General features: G+C 41.4%; 1 protein-coding gene across 4 annotated transcripts in view; it reads right to left on the bottom strand.

Moving 5' to 3' along the window:
• The window catches only part of rhbdd1 (rhomboid domain containing 1), a 90267-nt gene that overhangs the window by 58411 nt on the left and 7830 nt on the right, over positions 1 to 24026 (bottom strand). The window contains exon 2 of one of the 4 annotated variants that reach the window (XM_059943734.1): positions 20562 to 20752. The exons of 2 other annotated variants lie outside the window; for them this stretch is intronic. The gene's annotated coding sequence lies outside the window, so the exon portion shown is untranslated. Of the gene's footprint in view, positions 1 to 20557; positions 20753 to 24026 lie in introns of all 4 variants that reach the window. One more of the 4 variants, XM_059943730.1, reaches the window with a different exon arrangement.

A 24026-nucleotide genomic window follows, 5' to 3' on the forward strand; every position in this document is an offset into this window, starting at 1 on the left:
TAGAAAGGATGTGCTGAAACTGGAGAAGGTTCAAAGGATGTCATTCACGAAAATGATTCCAGGATTGAACAGTTTGTCATATGAAGAGTGTTTGATGCCTCTGGCCTACATTCACTGGAATTCAGAGGAATGAGGGATTACCTAATTCAAATCAATCGAATGATGAAAGCCCTTCATAAAGTGGATGTGGAGAGGACGTTTCCTCTGATGGGAGTGTCTAAAACCCAAGAGCCAGCCTCAGAATAAAGGGATGACCTTTTAGAATAGAGATGAGGAGAAACCTCTTTAGCTAGAGAGTAGTAAATCTGTGGAATTCATTGTCACAGGCAGCTGTGGAGGCCAAGTCTTTACATATATTTAAGGTAGAGGTTAACAGATTCTTGATTGGTCAGGGCATGAAGTGATTCGGGGGGAGGGGGGGCGGGGAGGCAAGAGATTATAGCTGTGAGGAAAAATGGATCAGCCATGATGAAAAGGCAGAGCAGAGTCAATGGGCCAAATGGCCTAATTTTGCTCCTGTATCTTATGGTCTTAAATTGAGTTCAATCTAGATAAGGTACAACATTTTAAGGAAATGCACAGGAAGGAGGAAGGTTTTAACAGTGGTGAAAAAGCAGAAGAGCCTTGACATACATGCCTGCAGCTTAATGGTAGCAACGCAGATGAAGGAGCTAGTTAAAAAGACATGTGGGATGCCTTTTTCTCTGTTAGCACACAGAATTCAAGAGTAGAGAACTTATTCTAAAAATGAATGTTTGAACTGAATCTCAGGGTTGTATATGGTGACATATATGTACTTTGAAAATAAATTTACTTTGAACTTTGATCATCACATTGCAGAAAAGATACAAATCATTTCCTTTGCAATTTCAAGGACCTTGTCAAGCCGAAGAGAAAAGATTTGATAGTCTGGGATGTTTTCTTTGAAATAGAAGCTGAGTGGAGTCTTTAAAATTTAAAATTATGAGGGATGTACACAAAATAAATGAGAAGAAATCATTTCCCTAAAACCATCAGAACTGTTTTAAAGTAATGAGTAAGAAAAATAAAAAGAGAATGAGAAGTTAAAAAAAAGGAGTATTATGAGCCTGGGTTTCACTGTTTGAAAATGTGAAAGAGGCCAAAATCCTCATGACAGTTCATTTTCTAGGATTAGATAATGATAGTTTTTCAGATAATGTTTTAATATCCAGTATAAAGAAGCTGAACATTCAACTATCCAAACGAGAAACCAGAAATGTACTTCACTACAACTGAGCAAGATGGTGGAAGTCAAATCAATGAAGTACAATTGTTTGCCATCCAGCTATTACTGCATGGGTCACCTGATTAAGTCAGTCTGACAGATTAAAAACAGCAGTGGCATCAGTTCAAGACAGGGGGGAAACAAGAGGTGGAAACAGGAAGAAGCTGAAGCAAATATCCAAAATTAGAAGAAGATTAAGAACACAAATGTTCCACAGAATTAACTGTATATAAAAAACTATTTCACTACTAGTGTATTTACTCAGGATTCAACTGTAATCAATCAGCATTATCGGAACATCTGGACAGCAATGATGCAAACATCAGGACGCTCTTCATCGACTAGTTTGGTATTCAATCTGATCATCCTTTCAAAACTGATCAATAAGCTTCAATACCTCCTTGTTACAAATAGATCCTCAATTTCCTCTCTTGCAGACAAGGCTGTGTGCTTAGCATGCCATCACCTCTACTTTCTTAGAAGTTTCAGAAGATTCAGCATGGCATCTAAAACTCTGACAAACTTCTATACATGTGCAGTGGAGAGTATATTGACTAGCTGTATCACAGCCTGGCATGGAAACATCAATGCTTTTGAATGGAAAATCCTGCAAAAAAAAAGTGGATTCAGCCCAGTCCATCAAGGGTACAGTCTCCTCAGCACTAAGCACAGCTACATGGAGTGCTGTTGCAGGAAAGTAGCATCCATCATATAAGACCCCCACCAACCAGGCCACGCTCTCGTCTTGCTGCTGGCATCAGGAAGAGAGTACAAGAGTCTCAGGACCCATATCACCAGGTTCAGATACAGTTATTACTGCTCAACCATCAGGCTCTTGAACCAGAGGGGTTAACCACTCATCCCATCTCTGAACTATTCCCACAACTTATGGACTAACTTTCAAGGACTCTTCATCTCATAGCCTCAATTTGTATTGCCTATTTATTTATCATTTTTTTCTCTTTGTGTATTTGCAGTTTGTTGTCTTTTGCACATTGGTTGTCTGTCATTGGGTGTGGTCTTTCATTGATTCTATTGTGTTTATTGGATGTACTGTGTATGCCTACAAAAAAAACAAATCTGAGGGTTGGATAAGTACTTTGATAGCAAATTTACTTTGAAGTTAATAAGTCATATTACCTGTTCTTTTTTATTGATGTCAGTTTTACTTTTTGTTCTCAAAATAAATCCAAGGCACCTTTCACACTGCAATGATCTATATTGAACATCTATAAAGCGCGAAGTTTGGAAGATACGATAACAGAGAACAGGAAAGCTAACAGGCCCCAAAAGAAAACCGAGGAATAACATCTGCCTTTGATGCCATCAATTTGTTTTTAAAATCAGATTCAAGCACTTAATGGACATAGAAAATGCTTGAGGAAATGCTGAAACCGCAGCAGCTGTGGAGCACTCTGTACTCCTACCCACTCTATCATCATTACTCTTTGTATATAAGACAGAAGCACATTCTTCCCTTTTAAAACAACACAACTAAAGTCTGATGTAAAAGTTGAAAACAAACTTTGTTAAAATAATGTAGATGCCATGTATCATTTCACATTGCATGAGACAGTAATGGTATACCATTTCCTGTAACTATTGACATGAAGTCCTGAGCGCTATATTGCACAAGAAACTTCTCTTCCAAGAGTTTTGCAGCAGCTGTCAGTGTACATGTGGAGGACAACCGAGAAGCATTCTGCCACTCTGCTGCACAACAAATGTGCAATTTAAATATGATATGAATAAATGTAGACGCTGACATCTCCACCACAATTATCCCATGCTCAATCCTTCAGTAAGTGAGGATGTCAATAGCTGTGATGATGTGATGACAGGACAAGGAAGTTCAATGAAAACAACCAGAGTTAACAAAGCAACACACACAAAATGCTGGAGAAACTCAGCAAGTCAGGCAATATCTATAGAAATGAACAAACAGTTGATGTTTTGGGCCGAGACCCTTTTTCAGGACTGGTAAGAAAAAGTGAAGACACCAATTTAAAATGGTGGGGGATAGCTAGAAGGTGATAGGTAAAGCCAGGTGGGTAGGAAAAGTGAAGAGTTGGAGAGAAAGGGTTCAGATAGGAGGGAAGAGTGGGCCATAGAAGGAAGGGAAAGAAGAAGGGACCAAGGGGGAAGGTGATAGGCAGGTGAGAAGGGGTAAGAGGCCGGAGTCGGGAATAGAAGAAAGTGGGAGGAGGAAGGAATTTTTTTTTAAACAGAAGGGAGAAATCGATATTCATACCATCAGATTGGAGACTACCCATACAGAATACAAGGTGTTGCTTTTCCAGCCTGAGGGTGGCCTTATCGTGGCACAAGAGGAGGCCATGGACTGACATGTCAGAATGGGAATGAGAATTAGAATTAAAATGTTTGACCACCAGGAAATTCCGCTTTTGGTGGATGTAATGGAGGTACTTGATGAAGCGGTTCCCCAATTAGTCTTTGTTATTCATAGTTATTCATAAATTTTATTGTATTGTATTTCTTTTGGAAGGAAACAAATATCAAGGTAATATAATAAATTTACTTTGAGAGTCCACCATTGACTAATCCTCTGAAAGTGGAAAACTGAACAATTGTTTAGTCAAAGGACTTCTCTTCATGTTGTCTGTGCATCCATAAAGGAAAAGTAAACTGTGCACCTTGTAGGAAACAGAATTTCATGTCACTTTAAGAATGGTACACCATGAACTAAGATGCAACTCAGTACTCCAAAAACATCTTGTGAAACATCATATTAAAAAGAATGATTCCACCTCCCCCACTAATATTGGTAATTTAGAAAATCACACAAAATCTTTAATATTTTTCTTGCAGTCTCCTTTCTACTTCTGCTACAATTTAACTGTCCATGTCTTGTTAGTACATATTTTGTGCCTTAAAAATTGAAAAGCTGCATTCAAAGCAGCTTAGAGGAATGCAGACTCTGTAATAGCCTATTATATTCCAAACTGTTTTAAAAGTCTGAGATCCATAATGTGTTAAATTATGCAAAAATTTAATTCTGCTTCTGAAATCTTATACTCAGATACTCACAGATTAGGTGGATGGGAACTTTTGCTCCAATCAATTGAACACAGCTCTGGGATAAGGCAACAATAAACTTCTTCAGGATTTCATTCATAGACTATAGAAGGTTCTTTTGTTAACAAAAAACCATTAGAACTAGACCGGACTATGACAAGGATACATTTGGATACTGTTACACCAAAGGATAAACAGATGTTTTAAAATGAGGAATGTTAGATCATTATTTGAACAAAGCTCCTATTCTGGAAAGAGGATGACAGGCAACTTGCTTCTAGTGCACGGAATGCTGTTTTGCCTTAAAATGGATGTTTTAGGTCATTGTTTAAAGCTAGCACTGTTTTGGTCAGCGAGCCTAGATTAAGTAACAAATCAAAAACACTAGGCAAATTGTTCTTTTTCTGCAAGCGACTTCCTAAGTCATGCCACTGCCTCCAAATGTACAAATATTAAGAATACCCTTCAGGCAAGTTAAATGCCTCGACTGAGCCTGCCACGTGCTTGCATATTTGCTCATCAGCTCAAAAATAAATTAAACTTGGGGAAAAAAAGTTCCATGAATAATCAAGAGGCTTTTTCTTTCAGAGCATGAAGTGATTTGTGTCAAGCATTTAAACAATTTCAGAAATGTACCCACAATGTGCTTGCTTCAGCCTTGGTTGTCCAAAATGGCTGCATGGGTTGAAATAAATTATTGATGGGCTATGGCACCATGGTTTTAAACAAACTTGTCTCCAGATACAGATTCAGAAATTTTAAGGTTTATATGACTGTAGTTCCAATTCGGAGATCAATATCTGAGGCAGCATACGTCTGATCACAGAGTTATATACTAACAGAGCACCGAAACAGATATTTGGCCCATCAAGTCCATGCTTACCATAAAGTAGATTCCCATTTACCACTTGGTCTGTAACCTTCTGTGCACTGGCAATAGAATCACCGATCTTAGATGTGTCTAAAGATATTATCAAAGCTCCTATTTCCACACCAACTCAGACAGTCCATTCCAAATTCCAACCACCCTAAATTGCGGCAGAATTTATATTTTGAATGAGATGCCAGGGAAAAGAGTGCTGAAACAATGAAATACGGAGTGGCAAACATGATCCAGGGTTTAGCAAATGCAGCAGGAATGGGAGAAGATAACATTACAAAGATGAAACTAAACCTTCATAACAGAGAGGAGATTAGATTGTCAACCAAGACAGTTGACGGGATCTAAAAATAGAATATATTTTCAGCATCACCAATACTTAATTGGAGGAGCTGCTTCTCTACGCTGGAATGGATATCAATGGGTCTTATTCTGGCTGGAGGTCCGTGACTAGTAGCTTTCTGTAGGGATGTGTACTAGGACCTCAGTTATTTGCAATATACTTTCAATGGCCACTTTACTAAGTACAGGAGTGGATCATGGTATGATCTTCTGCTGCTGTAGTCCATCCACTTCAAAGTTCCATGTGTTTGTTTTGTGTCCAGAGATGCTCTTCCGCACACCACTGTTGTAACATACGGCAATTTGTGTAACTGTCGCCTTGAACCAGCCTGGCCCTTCTCCTCTGACCTCTCTCATTAACAGAGTGTTTTCACCTACAAAACTGCCGCTCACTAGATCGTTTTGTTTATTGCACCATTCTCTGTAAACTCCAGCAACCGTTGAGTGTGAAAATCCCAGGATATCAGCAGTTTCTGTGCTACTCAAACTACCCCATCTGTCGCCATAGTGTACGTCACTGAGATCACATTTCTTCCCCATTCTGAACAACAACTGAACCTCCTGACCATGTCTGCATGTTTTCGTGCATTGACTTCCTGCCACATGATTGGTTGACTATATATTTGCATTAACAAGCAAGTGTATCGAATAAAGTGACCAGTGGTTTTTAAGGTGTAGCATATCGATGACTTGGATGAAAATTCAGATAGGTGGGTTATACAATTTACAGATGTTGTGGATGGAAAATAGAATATATAACATAGAATACTACACAAGGAACAGGCCATTCAGCCCATGATGTTATGCTAACCTAGATGCCAATTTATACCTAATGTTCTCGTCCTGGGTATTACCCATATTCCTCCATTCCCCTCATATTCAACACACACAAAATCCTGGAGTAACTCAGCAAGCCAAGCACCCTTCTTATTCGTGCATTAATCTAAAAGCCTTTTAAATCCACAAAACTGCCCGCTTCAACTACTACCCCTGCTGACTTAGTCCAATACAACATTTTCTGCAGAAAAAAAATTGTCCCTCACATCACCTTTAAACTTCCCCCCAGAACTTTAAATGCATGTCCTCTGTTATTTGACATTTCTACTGAGGAAAGGGGTGGTATAGAAGACTGGAAAATGTAGGGACAGTGTAGAATATGGGCAAGAGATGGCAGATGGAGTTTAATCCAAGGGTGAGGTGCTCCATTTTAGGAGATCAAATATAAAAGGGAAAGTACCCAGTTTACGGTGGGATCCTTAACCGTACTGATGTACAGAGGGATCTTGAGATCTTGAGGTCCAAGTCTATTGCTCCTTGAAAGTGGCCAGGGTTGTGCCGTGTACGGCAGCCATATTGCGAGCTCCATATCAAGTCAAGTCAAGTTACTTTTTATTGTCATTTTGATCATAAATGCTGGTACAGTACACAGTAAGAACGAGACAACATTTTTCAGGACCATGGTGCTACATGAAACAATACAAAAACTACACTGAACTATGTGAAAACAACACAGAGAAAAACTACACTAGATTACAGTCCTACCCAGGACTGCATAGAGTGCACAGAACAGTGCAGGCATTACAATAAATAATAATTAAGACAACAGGCACAATAGAGGGCAGTAAGTTGGTGTCAGTCTAGTCTCTGGGTATTGATGAGTCTGATAGCTTGGGGGAAGAAATTGTTACATAGTCTGGTTGTGAGAGCCCGAATGCTGCGGTGCCTTTTCCCAGACGGCAGGAGGGAGAAGAGTTTGCATGAGGGGTGCGTGGGGTCCTTCATAATGCTGTTTACTTTGTGGATGCAGCGTGTAGTGTAAATGTCCATAATGGCGAGAAGAGAGACCCCAATGATCTTCTCAGCTGACCTCACTATCCACTGCAGGGTCTTGCAATCCGAGATGGTGCAATTTCCGAACCAGGCAGTGATGCAGCTGCTCAGGATGCTCTCAATACAACCCCTGTAGAATGTGATGAGGATGGGGGGGGGGGGGGTGGACTTTCCTCAGCCTTCGCAGAAAGTAGAGATGCTGCTGGGCTTTCTTTGCTATGGAGCTGGTGTTGAGGGACCAGGTGAGATTCTCCGCCAGGTGAACACCAAGAAATTTGTTGCTCTTAACGATCTCTACCGAGGAGCCGTTGATGTTCAGCGGAGAGTGGTCGCTCCGTGCCCTCCTGAAGTCAACAACCATCTCTTTTGTTTTGTTCACATTCAGAGACAGGTTGTTGGCTCTACACCAGTCTGTTAGCCGCTGCACCTCCTCTCTGTATGCTGACTCGTTGTTCTTGCTCATGAGTCCCACCATGGTTGTGTCATTGGCAAACTTGATGATGTGGTTTGAGCTGTGTGTTGCAGCACAGTCATGGGTCAGCAGAGTGAACAGCAGTGGACTGAGCACACAGCCCTGGGGGGCCCCCGTGCTCAGGGTGATGGTGCTGGAGATGCTGCCTCCTATCCGGACTGACTGAGGTCTCCCAGTCAGGAAGTCTAGTATCCAGTTGCAGAGGGAGATGCTGCCGAGCGCATCATTGGAGCCTCCCTGCCCTCGATTGTGGACCTGTACCCTTCCAGGTTGAAGAAGAGGGCGGGGAACATCATAAAGGACTCCTTCCATCCTGCTCACGGACTGTTTGAACTGCTTCCGTCTGGTAGGCACTTCAGACCCCTCCAGACTAAGACTAATAGGCACTGGAGAAGTTTTTTCCCTACTGCGGTCACTTTGCTGAACAGTTAACTGCCGGTTAATTGTCGGCTAACTATTATTTGGATTGCACTACTTGTATGTATAATCTATATTTTCATTTATATTTATCATTATTATTGTTATGAGCAGAGAGACAACATCTGCCGGAAGTAAATTCCTTGTATGTGCACAGGTACTTGACGATTAAAGTCTGATTCTGATTCTGATTCTGATTCAGGCCCAGTAGGCTCAGGTTTCCAATCAGTTTCTGAGGGATGATGGTGTTGAATGCTGAACTGAAGTCTATGAACAGCATTCGAACGTATGTGTCTTTTTTGTCCAGGTGGGTTAAGGCCAGGTGGAGGGTGATGGCAATGGCATCATCTGTTGAGTGGTTGGGACGGTACACAAACTGCAGTGGGTCCAGTGAGGGGGGCAGCAGGGTCTTGATGAGCCTCTTGAAACACTTCATGATGATGGATGTGAGTGCAACGGGATGGTAATCATTGAGGCAGGACACTGAACTTTATAGTGTACTGCTACTTAGAGAAAATTTAAGAATTCACAGGTCAATAGAGTGGTAAACAACGCTTTTATTAGTAGCAGCATTGAGTTCAACAGTCAGGAAGTTATGTTATAAAACACTGGTTAGACCACATCTGGAATATTGAGCTTGCTTTAGGTCATTCTATTATAAGAATGTAGAGGGTTTAGAGAATGCAGAGGAGGTTTACCAGGATACTAGCTGGGTTAAAGGACACCTGCTATAAGGACAGTTTGGACAAACTTGGGTTGTTACTCTGCAGCGGCAGATTTTGAGGGCAGAGCTTATATAAATGTATAAGATTATGAGGCATAGAGTAGACAGCTGTCATCTTTTGCCCCCAGTGTTGAAATATCTGAAACTAGAGGGCATGCACTTAAGGTGAGAGGAGGAATGGTCAAAAGATATGAGGCAAGTTTTGTTTTTACAGAGTTGTGGGTGCTTGTAATGTGTTGCCAGGCTGGTGGGGGAGGCAGATAAAATAGTGGCATTTATGAGGCTCTTGGATAGACATATGACTATGCAGAGAATAAAGGGATATGGATCATGTGCAGGCAGAGGGGATTAGTTTAATTAGTTTGATTAGCTTAATTAGTTTGGTACAATACTGGCTGACTAGCCTATTCCTGTTCCTGTGCTTTAATGTCTATGCTCGATATCAGGTAAGGTGATCAGATAATAATACCAAGGGTCAGATGAAAGAGCTAAAAATACATTCTTAGGAAACTCCAGAGGTAATATTTCCCCTGGTTTCCCAGGAGCTTTCTGCAGAGCCCCTATATTACATGGAGCTAAGAATAAACTACAATTGCAGCAGACATCAACATTCTAAGCTACTCTTCTCTGAGGTCAACCAGCAAGGTGGGGATGAATTGGAGTGGGTTTGTTACCAAATTTTTCAGATTAACAGTTTGCCTATCATTCCCCCCCCCCCCGCATGATAGCTACAAACTACTCAATGACAGTCACAGTCATAGAGTGATAACTTTGACATTGCTCAAGTTGTTTCAGCGCAGAGAAAGCGATGAGAGACTTCAGATTTGGATTGTTTTAAAACTTGGAATTAAGATTCACGGCAATTGAGTCTGGAGGCAACGATGACTATCAGGCACTGGAAAGGAAGATGATCACTACAAAGAATAATTTCTGAAGATGGGGCAGGTAGAAGAGAAAGAGAAAGACAGACCGAAATTGAGGACCGACAATGGGGAACTGATTGCAATACTGGTTTGCACTATCGGGACTGGGAAAAAAGTTTTGTCTACAAAGGCAAGTCAGAGAAGGCACTTCAAGCAACATCAGTGGATGAAAAAGGTGTAAGTTGATAATTTGGGTGAACACCTTGTATCAGGACTAAGACAAAAGAGGAAAGTTTACCAGCATATAACAGGACAAGGAGGGCTAGGCCAGGGACCAGCAACCAGATGATAAGATCTTGGGGCAGGTGAAACCAGGAAAGGAACCCTTTTCCCTGTACTGTAGTTTTTCCTTGTAAAACTTCATTATTTTAGTATATTATAAATATCCAGAAGGTAAAGAAACAATAAAGGCAGCTATACAGATGGTAGTCTTAGAGGTAAAGAAAACAATGAACACCAGAAACTGGCTAGTGTTGAGGGAGAGTGGTTTAAATAGAGTGAGCCAGAGAACAGAATCTGGCTATATCCGTTCAATTGAGGATTAATTTAAAATATCAGTGTTCGATAGAGGAAATGCTTGGTATAGCAGAGCCAGAGTTGGTGATGAATGGTCGCACTTCATTTCGATTAAAAAGCGTCAAGATTATTCAGAAGTCATCTGAAAAAGAGTGGGAGAGAATGGGATAATTTTACTGGGTCTAGGGTGTAAATGCCACACAGATAAAGGTGTGATCAGCAGATAGAAAGTGAAAAATGAACGTGCCAGAAGCTAGAAGTGTAAAATGCCATACAAGAGGCACAGTTGCTACAACATAAGGAGAAATTGGACAAACTTGGATTGTTTTTTCTGAAGTGTCCGGGACTAATGGTGTAGGATTTTATGGATATAACATATGAGAGTCATTTTATGCACTTAAAAGATATAGGCCTTTACTTCCATTACAATCAACCCAAAAGCAGTCTGCTGACATCATTACATCAGTCTCTTAAAGTGAACTCAACAACTCAATGGCAGTATTTGTGAATTATGTAGAACAGTTCCCATTATGAACAATGTGTATCATCTAGCACCCAAATAATTAGCCCACACAGGCACCTCTCCCCCCCCCCCCCCCCCCCACCACAGAATACACCAAAACCAGTATTGTCTGTCTGTCTGGAGCTCATATAAGCTGTCCAGCTCGGGTCCCATGTGCCTTGCTTGGAATAACAGAAGTACCTCTGGCTCATCCAGGGATGTGCTGACATGCACGTAGATAGTGCAGGTCTTGGTGGCCCGGTTAAGGTGACCTACAGAAATACATTCAGGTTTACCCTTTCCCATCTACAATAAAAGTCTTTTCACCCTGTTCCAAAATGCAGAACATGCCATCGTATGGGGGCTTAATGGAGCATTGATGTATATCATCGCCGACAAAAACAAACAAGGTAGAACGTAGGTTAACTGGAACCAAGAGTGCTGCACGTCATGATGGGAGGTAGGAATAGGTGTAAAAGAATTAAGTTTACTAAGGAGGGTGGAATGCTGCTGTGAAGTTGACCAGGCAGTTGTGGCTTCAGAAATAAAAAAATCACTCAGCACTCTTCAATGGCTCCCCATACACCAACTCAGCTGCGGAGGACTGAGCCCCATCAGGGAGGTGACTCTGCCAACACTTGTCTGTCAGGTAGGCCCTCAGAGCAACCTTTAAGGAATGGAGAGACTGCTCACACAGGCTATTGGATTGTGGGTGATATGCCATGGTGTGATGTAATTTAATGCCGAGGTTCCGGTCATTGCAGGCCAGAGTTCTGTCGTGAATTGGAGACTGCGGTCGTAAGAAATATCAGATGGGGTACCAAACCAAGCTACCCAGATGTTGATGAACACCAGAGCCATGCCCATAGCTGTCGTCGACACTAGAGGGCTGACTTCTGGCCGCTGGTGGTATGGTCCACTATGGTAAGGAGATGCATGAAACTGCAGGGGGTGGGAGGGAAGAGCTCAGAAGAGGACCAACCAGGTCCACATTGGCATAGTCAAACTATCGCTTAGGGACCTTGAAAGATGCCGATAGTGCTCAATTGTGCTAGTTAGTTTTTGCCCATGGACTCACAACACAAGCTGCACTCCATTTTCATACGTCCTTCCTAAGGTTGTGCCACACAAACTTCAAATCAACCAGTTTCTCTGAAGCCTTCCCACCCAGATGCGAGAAGCTGCAAATGGAGTTAAAACCAGTATGTCTCCAGTTTGCGTGCACTATGGGCCGAGGCCAACTGGTTGAGACAACACACGAGAGAAACTCCTGGGTCCCCTATCTTGACATCAGCCAATCACAGGCCTGTGACTGTCTTGTAAGCCTGGACCTCTGGGTCAGTAACTTGGTCAACCTCCATGCCAGCCCAGTTAACCCCAAAGTGCCGTGAGAGGCAAATAGCCACAGCATTATTTTTCCCTTCAATGTGGTGTTTGTCAGTCTTCAATTTTGACATCACGTGCACGAGGGGTTTGTGGTCAATGAACACAGTGAAATGCTGACCCTCCAGTAGAAAACAAAAACATTGGCCACATTCTTCCAACCAGCTGTTTGTGCACAGCACTCACAGTGTGTCTGAGGCACCAGTAGTGATGGCTATGGGTGCATTGATTGGGGAGCAGGTACATCAGTAGGGTCGTATTGGAAAGGGCTCACTTGGTATCAAAATACACCGGTCACGTCTGTTGACCACTCAAGCACGTAATTAGAGACACTGCCTTTAAGGGTACTATACAGGTGGAAGCATAAGTTTAGCAGTTCATGGAATGAAACAGTGAGAGAAATTCACCACACCCAAAGACTCCTGAAATGCTTTGGTAGCACAGGGAAGTGAAAAGACCTTAACACAAAGTACACTGCAGATGCTGTGGTCAAATCAAGATGTACAAAAAAGCTGGATGAACTCAGCAGGTCGGGCAGCATCCATTGAAAGAAGCAGTCAACGTTTCAGGTCGAGAGCTGACGAAGGGTCAGCCCGACCTGCTGAGTTCATCTAGCTTTTTTGTACTTCTTAAAAAGACCTTAATATTGGTGACTTTTGACTACAGTGGTGTTGCATCTTCTGTGGAGATGCAGTGGCCAAAAAAGTCAACATAACCAAACTGGCATTTAGTGGGGTTAATAATCAGCCAACGTTGGCTTAAGCTCTCCAAAAGTCTGCGGAGATGTGATAAATATTCAGTTCTGGGTGCGCTGTATGTCATCCAGGTAAACAAAAAGTAAAACTAAGTCTTTCAACGTAGAGCCCATCAGTCACTGGCGAGTCTGTGTGCTGCATTTTTTCAGTCCAAACAGCATGCACAGAAATGCAAATAGGCTAAACAGGGTTATAACAGCATTTTTGAGAATGTCCTCAGCATACACAGGTACCTGATTGTAGCCCCTAATGGTCCACTTTAGAAAAAAATTATATTTCCGGCTAAACTTGCTAAAAAGACTTGAATATATGTGGACTAGTTAACAAACAGAGGGGTATTGGCCTCTTGAAGCTGACTGTAATCACTGCATGGACGGCTTAGGGACCACTTGGAGGGGTGAACCCCAAATCAACCAGTGTACAAAGCCAAGCATTTCCACATTAGCAAACTCAGCCCTCACGTTGGCCAGCTTGGAGTCTAGTCTACATGCGCAGTTGTGGACTGGTGAACCAGATGTGGAAATGTGATACTCAACTCACATGTTTTGACTGTAGTGGAAAATGTGGCAGTGGTGAAGTCTGCCCAGCAGGCAAGTGAACTCACATATAATGGTGCATGCACCAGACTGAATCGCCATGAAGAACTGTGTGTCTAAAAGCTGGCAGTTCTTAAGATCTACTAAATGTCCTTTTGCATGTCTCACAACTCCAAATCCTGCTACCACTGGCAGCCTCCAGCTAGGGTCTTTCACTCTGAGCCTTATAATCAATGGGCAATGGGGGCAGCGCACTTGGGCACCCCTGTGATACAGGAAGCAGCACCCTGAAAAGTTGTCTGTAAAGTAAACAGACGACCCTGGCAACTGGAACCCACAGTGCTCACAGACCTCTGATGTCCCGATGTGCCAGCAGTTCTTAGTGTTCATGCCAAAGTGTGTGTGGTAAAAACACAGACCAGCATTCCAGCATTGTCTGATTCGGAGCCATGGGCATGAGCCTGCTGAAGGCTCTGTTGACAGGGCTTGTTGAAACAGGGAAAGGAGGAGGGATGAAGCATCTCTACCTGGCTGAGTGTAGACTATCGGCCATTATAGCAACTTCTTATTGTCCTTCACGGGTGTATTAGCAAGGGTTGTGTGAACTTGATCAGGCATTTGGTGCCTAAGGAGTTCTTTAAAAATAGAACAAGGATGGTGGTCGCCCAGGAGAGATAAGCATGTGATCCATTAGCTCTGAAGGCTTAGTGTCACCCAGCCCAGGCAAGGAGAGCAACTTTTGGGTGTGGTCAGACTCAGAAAGTCTGTAATAGTTGAGTTTTCAGAGTGCCATATTTATCACATATAGTCCGGTCATTTAGTAGACTCACCATTCTGACTGTAGTGGAACTACTTAGTGATGCTACAAAGTAAAATTTGGCACTGTCTGCAGTGATTTCTCGCATTGCAAACTGGGCTTCTACCTATGCAAACCTTGCAGTAGTGGCTGCTCCCAAAGCTCTGGCAGCTTCAAAGCAACTGCATTGGTCAACACATCTTTGAGTAACTCCGGAATCTTGCAAGTGTCAGGGTCACCAATATAGGATTTTGTGAATAAAACATGCGAGAGTTGTTTTATGTGCTTAACAAAAGGTGCAGTCCTTAACTTCTATTACGAACAAACCAAAAGCAGTCACCTTACGCCAACGTCATTATGTCAGACACTGCCTCTTAAAGTGAACACAACTCAATGACAGTGTTTGTGAAGTATGCAGAACAGTTTCTATTACAAACAATACATGTCCTCTGGCACCCATTATGTTATCCCACATTGGGCAGCTTATAAAAATATATAAGGAATAGATAGGATAGATTGTCAGTCTTTTTGCTATGGTGGAGATATCAAGTACTAGACGGCATCGCTTTAAGATGAAAGGGGAAAGTTTAAAGAGGATTTACAAGATAAAACTTTTTTTATATACGTACACAGACAGTGGAAGGAGCCTGGAACATCCTTCCAGGGGTGGTGGAAGAAAATACAACTGGAATGTTTAAGAGGGATGTAGAACAGTCAGAGAATAGAGGGAAACAGACTTTGTGAAGACAGATGGGATAGGTTAGATTGGTATAGGTGGCATTCCAGCTTGCTGCTGGTTTGTACTGTATTTCCTGTGTTCTAATAAGACATGCCTATATCAGGATATTAACTAAACAATCAATAATTGGAGAGGAACAGAAATCTGACTAATCTATTACATGCAACTGCAACATTAAACAGTTAGAAAGCTTAATTTTTCTTGAAGTTACTAATGATGTGCTTAGAAACAAAATATATTAAATATTTTGCAGTATCACCAATTATGTATAGTGTTGTGTGCCATTTTTGGTACTTAAAGAACCAATGCAAACTGAGCTTACAAATTTAACCACATCCACTTCAGAATAACAAGGATAGATCAAACATATTTTCTTCTAATAACATCCAAAACAGTTTGCCTCAAAAAAAATTCAGAATCTTCATCAGTCTTCTCAGCCAGAAAAAGAATGATGGTCAGAAGGTTAAAGTCTAAAGTACTAAAGCAGCAGATTGCCAGGAAGAGATATAATGCAAAACCAATGAAGGAGACAAGAGGCAGAACCTGTCACACAGTATAAAATATTGCTTTCAGATGTTGCATTGAGACACAAGATCAAATATCCCAAAAGAGCAACTGGTCATGGGAATTATTCTACACAAGTGGCAAATAAAAGTCTAGCCTCAACATTACTCAATCACTCTGAAGGATGAACAAACATAACCTCTCAGTATGAGGACCAAAATCTTTATTTATTTAAATATTACAGTAAAGATCGCTTCAATTGCATATGGGCAAGATGAATTCACTCAATGTTTAGATCACGTTTTTGAAATTCATACCAAATTAAAACAGTTTCAAAATCAAACTAAATGGGAAAAGTAAATCATACAAGTAACATGTTTGTTCACCATGATGTACTGTGTATGTTCTTCTCAAAGTAAAAGTCTCAGTGGTCCATCTTACCCACCCAACATCAATGACTTGTCATACACCTTAAGGATGAGTGCTTAGTTGCAGGTTGACAAATATTAAGGCAAGTTCCACCCACCACTAGAACATGGGCACACAGCTACAAAGGTAAATTATTCACATCTCATTGCAGACACCTCAAACTAAAAACTAGGTACTTGAAGAATATCTGCTTATTTGCAGACAGCCCAGCACATCCATAGATGTGAACTTCTCGGTATTCAGGACAATTACAGAGACAGGTGTGTATGTAAAAAGAGCCCAGAGGATCACTGGGGAACCGAGTCACCCCAACCACAAACTGTTTCAGCTGCTACCATCCGGGAAATGGTACTGCAGCATAAAAGCCAGGGCCAACAAAACAGCTTCTTCCAACAGGCTATCAGACTGATTAATTCACGCTGATACAATTGTATTTCTATGCTATATTAACAGCCCTGTTATACATACTATTTATTACAAATTACTATAAATTGCATGTTATACATTTATACAGAAACGTAACGAGAATATTTTTACTCCTCGTGTATGTGAAGGATGTAAAAAATAAAGTCAATTCAATAGGTTCCCTTCTTCACTGTCTCATTTGCAGTGATACATCCAGTCACAACCTTAGTGAATGACACAACACAGCAGAGGTTATGCAAACCACTGCTGAATGCATTTGTTTGCTTTCAAACTATGTTGGGTGGTGGGGGGGGGGGGGGGTGCAGTCCCAAGGTTTGCTTGAGTGAGTATGCGCTGCAAGGTGAATGAGCTAACTTATAGTTCAGAAAGCCATTCAACTGGGTGACTGTTTGTAAGGATCACAGTGCAGCAGAATTGAATCTGTTCTCTGCAAGATACAGCAAGAGCAACTTCACTCTGGCCAGGGCTGAAGGCACCTAAAAGTGGAAAGTGAGGGTCTTGCTGATCATGTCAATATTGGCAAGACAATAAAAAGTTTTGCATAGTTTGTTTGCAGAACCGGGTACTAAAGGTTATAAACTCTGGATTATAACCTGAAATATGTGCAAAGGGCAAATCAGCTTAGAGATGTGAATCTGTGCTCAAAGTCTGGTCTAGTAAAAGTGGAGCACTATGAAAGTGGGAACTGTACTATAGGGACATAGTCTAGCTTACATAGTAAGAAATATTAGAAAAGGAAGAAATAATGAGAGGTTGTCAGAAAGGTATGGAAAAAAAATCATGGGCCATTTTAGTTTACATACAAAAACACGGGTAAAGATAGCTTAGATAAAGAGTTCAGAGTGCTTCCAGGATGGTTCTTGGAGCCTTACATTCCAGAGGTGACCAAAGAGAGCATTCTATAAATGTAAATGAATGATTTACAAAAATATCTTCAGACAGTTGTCATTATAATATAATTCAACTATCATTTAGTTCTAAGATGAATTGGTCATTAAATTTGAACCATCAAGAAAGAAAAAATATCCAAGGTGACCATCCATAGTTAATTAAACACTATATCAAAATTAAAAAGAAAAGAAAGCACAACTGTTCAGGTCAGAAGATTGTGTAGAATATACAAAAAGGAAAGGGTCATTAAAGGGTTGACAAGGAAGGAAAATAATAAAGCACAGGACAAAGCTAGCTAGGAGAGTATAGATAATAAGAGCTTCCACAGATATTTAAAATAAAAAATAATGCTGTGGGAATTAGCATATGGGCATGTTTAGAAAACTGGCTGGCAAACAGGAATGAGAACGTAGATATAAATGTTTATTTTAATAGATAAACTTTTTAAAAAATTGAGCACCAGTCCATGGTAAAATGTAATGAATGGCATGCAATAGACTGCTGCACAACTTCTAAAAATTCATTTACCTAATAAATGAAAATACTTGCAGGTGGATGAACTCGTGGCACAATTAGAGATTGGTCAGTAATGACGTTGTGGACATTACTCAGTCATGGCTGAAAAAAGGCCATCGCTGGGTGCTCAACATCAAAGGATATGCTTTGTATTGAAAGGACAGGCAGGAAGGCATAGGTGGGGGTGTAGCTCCATTGGTAAGAGATGGAATCATATCTTTAGAAAGAGGTCACAAAGGGTCAGCGAATGTTGAATCTTTGTGGGTGGAGTTAAGAAATTGCAAGGGTAAAAAAACGATTATGGGAATCATATATAGGCCTCCAAATAGTAGCCAAAATGTGGGGTTGAGATTACAAAGGTTGTTGGAAAAAGCATGTAATAAGGGTATGGCACAATTGTAATGGAGGACTTCAATATACGAGGGGATTGGAAAAATCAGGTTGGTGTCTGATTGCAAGAGAGGGAGTTTGTTAAATGTCTATGAGGTGGCTTTTTAGAGCAGCTTGTGCTTGAGTCTACTCGGGGAAAGGCTATCTTACATTGGGTGTTGTATCATAAACCAGATCTTATTAAGGAGCTTAATGTAAAAGGTACCCTACAGAGGCAGCGATCATGATATGATTGAATTCATACTGCAATTGGAGAGGGAGAAGCACAAGTCACATGTATCAGTATCACAAAGGAATAAAGGGAATAACAGAGGAGCTTGCCCAGGTGGATACAGGGATGACGGCAAAGCAGAGGTGGCTGAAGTTTCTAGGAATAATTCACAAGGCGCAGGATAGTTATGTCCCACAGAGGAAGAAGTTATCAAATGGCAGGGGTAGGCAACTGTGGCTGACAAAGTAAGTTAAGGACTATATAAAAGCCAAAAAAAGAGGTTATAAGGTAGCTAAAGTGAGTGGGCAGTGAGATGATTGGGAAGCTTTAAAATCCAACAAATGGCAACTAAAAAAGCTAAAAGAAGGAAAAAGATGCAATCTAATGGCAAACTAGCCAATAATTTGAAGTAGGATATCAATTCTTTTCAGTTATATGAAGAGTAAAGGGAGGTGAGAGTTGATATTGGACCACTAGAAAATGATGCTGGTGAGGTAGTAATGGGAGGGGGACAAAGAAATGGCAGATGAACTTAATGGTTACTTTGCATCTGCCTTCATTGTGGAAGTGTGCCAGAGGTCCATGAGTGTCAGAGAGCAGGAGTGAATGTCATTGCCAGGCAAAGGAAAAAGTGCTTGTCAAACTCAAAGGTTTTAAGATGGCACAGCCTCAAAACTGAGCGGTGAATCTTTAGCGCAGAGATAATGAGGATTTTTTTTAGCCAGAAAGTACAGAATCTGTGGAATGCTCTGCCACAGACTACGATGAAGGCCACGTTCATGGGTATATTTAAGGTGCAAGTTGACTTTTCCTGATCAGTCAGGGCATCAAGGGCTATGGCAAAAAAGCAAGAATATAGAGTCAAGTGGGATCTGGGATCAGTTATGATGGAATGGCGGAGCAGACTCAATGGGTTGAATGGCCTAATTCTGCTCCTATGTCTTACGGTCTTATGATTTAATAACACACAGAAACAGGTAGAGAGTAAGTTAGGAAAAACAATTGAGCCTACAAAAGTATATAGACAGATTAGGTGGGTGGTCAAAGGTCTGGCAAAAAGAGTTCAATGAGGGAAGATGTGAAATTGTGAAAGTTAAAACAAATCCTTTTAAATGGTGACCAAATGTAGGGCTCCAAGATGGAAAAGATTCTGGTTCCCATAGTTCACAATAGGCTGCCATGGAGGTACATCAAAGAATTAGAAAAACTAACAGAATGGTACCATTTATTGCTAGATGGAAAAAAAATGCAAAAATAGGAAGGTTGGGTTGGGCCCTTTGTTGAGGTCACACCAGAGTTCTATGTGCAGTATTGGTGCTGTTAAATAAGTTAAAGCATTAGAAGCAGTTGAGAGGTTTACAAAACTAATACCAGTAACCAGTGGACTGACTAACAACATTGGACAAAATCCTCCTGAGTTTACAAGAGTGATGAGTGACTTGACTGAAACACATAAGATCCAACCAGTGGAAGTAGGACAAGATTTCTTCATGTGAAGTAGTCTGGAAATCTAGACCATGCTCTAAAGGTATGGTCAATCCACTTAAAACAGAGATAAAGAGAAACATCTTCTCAGATGTTTGAGACTTTGGAACTCTCTTCCTTGAAGCAAATTGGAAATGGTCTTTATTTTTAAGATTCAAAGTATGTATGCAGCATACAATCCTAAGATTCATCTTCCCTACTGACAGCCACAAAACAAAGAAAAACCATGGACCCATTCAAGGAAAAACATCAACAACCCCCCTCCCCGTGCAAAATAAACATATTGCGCAAATGGCAAAAAGCAAGTGAATAAACACAAAATTGAGAAAATTCCAGGCACATTTCAGTTCATCTCAGTGCATGCCACCCCATTTCAAAAATCATCCAAAATAGCAACAAAGAAAAGAGCGACTAGAAACTAAAAACACCATCATACTTTGAACCAGCATCCAATACACATACCACATCGATTAAACCTTGCTCCAGCACCAGAGCTCCAGCTCCAGAGAGGTAACCATTTGAACGCAAACAAAAGGGAGAGAGACCATCACGCGCAGCAGCGAGTGAGAGGTGACAGACGGCACTGAACATTTGCTCGCCTTCCATACCTGCCTTGATCATATTAATCTTCCTCGGCATTTTAATCGTCGAGAAATGGAATCCATCATTTGCTCGCAGCCCATCTCCAGGCTTCTTGACCTCCCTACTACATGGTTTGCTCCCAGCCTTCTGGGATCCTCTCAGAGACAGAAAAGGACCATCTGAAGGATGTCGCCCTTGGTAGCATTGTTCATTGGTGCTATCTTCTTCCGGATATCATGGCAAAGGCAAAGAGATTATGGATAAGCATGCTTTAAGAGCTCAGTGGTTAACAGGTAAAGTTACTGTCAGATCTGCCATGTCCTTATTATTATAATTTCAGAGCCAGTGTGATCTACTGCAGTCTTAATTCATAAATTGGTATATTCATATGCAACGCCAACATGGACACATTTTCAAATAAATTCCAGGATGTGCTAGAAATGCTGGTCTCAGGACTGACAACCACAAGCTGAAAATAGTACCTTTTTAAATTAATGTTTATTTTAAAAGCAGCACTCACTCCTGGCAACATTAGAAAACATTTTCATACCCAACCTCCTGTAACGAATGTGCCACAACTCTGAGGGGCCGAAGGGTACAAAGTAGCCCCCTCCTTTGTGAGAATCGCAAGATCGCTATTAATTCGGGTCTGGGACCCAGGAAATGAGAGAGACACGTCCAGAATACACAGGGTTTGGAATGTGTCCTGGCCTCAGCGAGACAAAGCCATGGATAACGGCCATTGTCTCTTGGAGACGGAATTGTGTATTGAGTACTGTACTATTCATTGAAGCCCTCAGGGAATGAACAGAGGGGGCTGGTTGAGGGATTGCATCATCCCAACCTGATTGACATCTGAGACCCCGTGAGTAAGGATAAAAGAGGGTCTGGGGAACAACCCCTTTAGACGCACCAGGAGAAACGCTAGAAATCCCGTGACAGCGTTTTATAGTGGCAGCCGGTGGGGGGCTCGCGTCCTTTCCCTCTGCCTGGGATTGGGGCCTTACCACGGAAGAACGGATTTAGCTCAAGGACCGGCTACACCAACGGAACTCTCGAAGGATTGAAATCATAAAAAGGAAAAGCTGCCAAGTCTCTAAAAATCTCTCTCTTGACTCCAACCAAAGGCTGCAGCCTGAATGAACTGAGTGACTTTTATATTTCCATCGGACAATACATTATCCCCTAGACAACGATAGAGCTTGTTTCTTATTGATTATTATTATATACCCGCACTTTTAGATTTAGTATTGACGACGTATATTATCTGTATGTTTGCATTGATATTATTTTTGTGTATTTTTATCAATAAATACTGTTAAAAATGGTACCATCAGACTTCAACGGACCTCTCTATCTTTGCTGGTAAGTGACCCAGTTACGGGGTTCGTAACACTCCAAACATAACATTTGATTAAATATCAAATGAAAAAATGTTAATTATTTTATTCTCCACAGATTCTGTCTAACCTGCACAGATGTTACCTGACTTGTTGAGTACTTCCAGCATCGTTGACTTTTATTTTAGCTTTTCAGCTCAACAAAGATGATTTACATTTGTACAGTGCCTTTGATACGACGTTGTGAGAGTCTTCACAATATTTCCGATTAAGTACTTCTTAAGTGTTGTCACTGTTGCAGTTTGTGCATTGCAGATTTGCATAGTCAGTAATATTGAATATATTAATAATATTTATTCAGGAATCAGTACTGTAAACGCTGCTAAAACCTTCTAGCAACCATTCCAAGTCTTACTCCACCTGGATAATAAAGAACCACAGAAACAAAAGCTGCTGCTGATGCACCAGTGCCAAGAACCTGTCTTATTTATTTATTTATCTAAATAGACAATATAGTTAAAATACAATTTCAACCCTGTTTGAGAAATAAACTTCGATCATGCAACATGGAGCAACTGAGTTTCAATTGAAACTGTCTAGTCAGAACTCATTTTTCTGGAAAACCCAGACATCAGAGGTATCAACATTGCTGCTTCAGTTGCAAGAAAAGAATAATATTATAATTTAGCCGAGTAAACTCTTCCTTAAAATTTTCAGTTTATTAATCTTCATTCCTGTTATAAATTCTTATCCCAAAATCTGTAATCTTCTCCAACGACACAGAATCTTTGAGCTCCTCCAGTCCTGGCCTCTTGCATAACTTTGATTGTATTTACTCTGGCTGCACCTTAAGATTAAAGCCTTGATCTCTGTACTCCCAACTATAAAACTTGCTGCTTCAATAGTAGAGGAAACACGTCAATGGAGGTAGGGGAAGTCCTTAAATGAATACTTTGCGTCAGTATGCAACATTGAGAGGAACCTTGGCGATTGTGAGGACAGTGTAAAACAGGCTGATATGCTTGAACATGCTGATATCAAGAGAGGATGAGCTGGAATGTTTGAAAAACATTAGGGTAGATAAGTCTCCAGGGCCAGACAATGATATACCTCATGTTACGACAGAAAGCAAGGGAAGAGATTACAATGCCCTTGACAATAATTTTTGTGTCCTCACTGGCCACAGCAGTAGTACCAGATGATTGGAGAGTGGAAATATTTTCCTTTCTTTAAGAAAGCGAAGAAGGAAATACAGACAAGCAAGTCTTACTACAGTTCTGGGCTGTTAAATGGCAGATGAAGTTCAATCCAGCAAAGTATAAAGTGATTCATTTTGGAGGGTCAAATTTGATGGCACAACACAGGGTTAATGGCAAAATTCTTAGCAGTATGGAGGAACAGAGGGATAGAAACATAGAAAACCTACACATAATGCTCTGCTGAACATGTACTTACTTTAGGAATTACCTAGGCTTACCCATATTTATTTCTTCAGCAGTTTGAACAGGGCACAACTGCGTGAGCGCGTGGATGTCAGACAGTGAGAAGAGTTTAAAAAGAAGACAGATTTATACAGTGGGCATCGGAGTAGAGGGAGTACAGAGTAGGAAGGCTTTGGCTCAACGGGGCTTCAGCAATAAAGGGTCAAGATTGCCTGTGTAGAATACAGACAGAAAGTATGTGTGAGAGGCCGGTTTTCTGTGCTCGGTATCAGATGTGGGAGGTCCTGGAGTCTCCCAACCTCCCAGTTGCGCCAGGTGCATCAGGCTTCAGCTCCTTAGGGACCACGTTAGGGAACTGGAGTTGCAGCTCGATGACCTTTCTCTGGTCGGGGAAAGTGAGGTGGTGATAAAGAGGATCTATAGGCAGGTAGTCACTCTGGGGCCTAGGGAGACAGATAAGTGGGTAACAGACAGGAGAGGGAAGGGCAAGAATCAGACGCTACAGAGTACCCCAGTGGCTGTCCCCCTTAACAATAAGTACTCCTGCTTAAGTACTGTTGGGGGGAACGGCCTACCTGGGGGAAAGAACAGTGACCGTGCCTCTGGCACAGAGTCTGGCCCTGTGGCTCAGAAGGGTAGGAAAAGGAAGAGGATGGCAGCAGTGATAGGGGACCCTATAGTAGGGGGTCAGACAGGCGGTTTTGTGGATGCAG

Source organism: Hypanus sabinus, chromosome 2 (genome assembly GCF_030144855.1).
Source record: "Hypanus sabinus isolate sHypSab1 chromosome 2, sHypSab1.hap1, whole genome shotgun sequence".
NCBI lineage: Eukaryota > Metazoa > Chordata > Chondrichthyes > Myliobatiformes > Dasyatidae > Hypanus > Hypanus sabinus.